Source organism: Cyprinodon variegatus, unplaced genomic scaffold, assembly GCF_000732505.1.
Source record: "Cyprinodon variegatus isolate N-32 unplaced genomic scaffold, C_variegatus-1.0 Scaffold138, whole genome shotgun sequence".
NCBI classification, from domain to species: Eukaryota; Metazoa; Chordata; class Actinopteri; order Cyprinodontiformes; family Cyprinodontidae; genus Cyprinodon; species Cyprinodon variegatus.
This window is the reverse complement of record NW_015150591.1, coordinates 843,941-845,912: the sequence shown is the minus strand read 5'-3', so window position 1 is coordinate 845,912 and position 1,972 is coordinate 843,941. Positions and strand designations below refer to the sequence as shown.

The 1,972-nt window shown below is 36.7% G+C and overlaps 1 protein-coding gene across 1 annotated transcript in view; it reads left to right on the top strand.

Annotated features, from left to right (window-relative positions):
- The window catches only part of LOC107085946 (anosmin-1-like), a 102,772-nt gene that overhangs the window by 83,987 nt on the left and 16,813 nt on the right, over positions 1–1,972 (top strand). The gene's annotated exons all lie outside the window — the stretch shown is intronic.

Here is a 1,972-nt window from a genome sequence, read left to right as displayed (position 1 = left end):
TAGGGGAAATCCCGTACTTGCAATTGCAGGAGCCCTCGGCCCGCACCTACAGGCTCAGAAGTCTCGTGCATCGCGAGAGTCGGTCTTGCTTTACGGCGAGAACTGCTACACGCCCCCAGTGAAAGGCATGCTCGTTGCTAGCGCAGTGGCGATATTTGTGCAGTTATCATGGCGGGACCAGCGAGAATTTTCAAACTCAAAAATTGGAACAAAATAGTGACTTACCGCAGTAGACATGGTGATTCGTTGCGTTCGCCTGTCTGCTAAGCTCAAAACAACCGCGCCTGGCTTGTAGGAGAAACCAGGAGAACAGCTGAGCATATTTACGACAGTGCACTTTTACTTTCGCCCTCTGGGGGGAGCCTCGCTGGAAAATCAACACCGGTTGCATAGTATACCTTTAATGTTCATTTTTATTTTTTCAAATATACCACAATATTTAAGTGCAGTCATACTTTTCCTTTTAGTTTCATTTATAAACTGAGGTTTTGCACACTGATCATCCACTGAATTTTTCTCCTATTATGTTTTGCTTATTTGTTTTGTTAAAAATTTAAAACACATATATGACTCTCATGTTTATTATGTCACATGTTTATTTTGTTGGTTGTTTAAAGTAGTTCAAGTCCTGATGGACTTTAAGCATCAGATGTTTTTTGGTTTGAAAAGTTCATAAATCTGATTTTGTTAAATGACTCTTTTAAAGGACTCTGTAAACACAACAGGCAGCTAAAAGTGGTTACCCCAAAGCTTTTGGGTTAATCAGAACATCTGGAAATTTACTGACAGAGTGTTACTAACTCAGGATGCTATGTCTTTAAAATGCAAGATTAGATCCAAAATGCTAAATATAAATTTTTTTCTCCCCACAATTTCCTCCTATGACAGGAATGAAATCGAGATGAATAAAACAAGATTAATTCTGTCAGTTTGGACTAAACGTTTTAATTTGAAGTTTCTATACATTTTTGTAAATTGATAGAAAAATACAGTCACATTTATAATGGAGGGTGTGGCTATCCTGATTATAGGTGTTTTGTGAAGAAAGAGGTTTGTAATGCAGTTAAGTCCAGCACTGAAATGCCCTTAATTATCATCAACACACATAGCTTTGATGCAGCCCACCCCACACACACCTACACACACACACACACCCACACACACACACACAAAAAAGCAAAAAGAAGCAACAACTCACTATTAAATAAAGTACTTTAGGACACCGGTGGCTCTAAGTAGTGCCGTCTTATCGCTAAAATCATATATTTATATTTGGGATCAGATAAAAAAAGTGTTTTTCTCATGAAAACAACATTGGAAAATTGTCATTAGTAATGATTATAACAATAATTATATTTTTGGTGGTATGTGACCACCCATCTTGCAAAGTTTATTGTTTTTACCATAAATCAAAGTTCTTATAAAGATAAAGATATATATTAACATTAATTTTTAATGCTACAATAGCTGACTACCTTAATGTACAGTTATGAAACTGGAACCTTAGTCAGATCACCTCCTAAAACATCTCTGTTGTGCAAATGGTGCCACTCATGCAGTTCAGACGAAAACCCAGTACCAAATATTTTCTACTTTTGAAAAATGACAGCAATAAGGGCTGTTCCTGCTCACCAGTTTTACTGGAGATAGTGATACCGATACTTTTAGTGCTAAGGATCAAAAAGGCACCAAATTGTTTCATTGCTGACTCAAAAATGTTGGTCAGATATAATGAAGAAGGTAGAATTCCCGCTCTTCCTTATTATGGTGTGGATTATATTGCTACAATATGGAAGAGGATTAGGGCCACTGAAAAAAAAAAAAGCTAACTGATTTTTACATTTTATTTCAGTTTAACAGAATTCTGACTTTAATCTCACAATTTTGGATCTTAATGTAGATGGCTACCATGAAAAAAGAGATGTGGGAGCACTCAGCTTCACTAACAAAGATTTGAGTTGTTTGAGGTGGC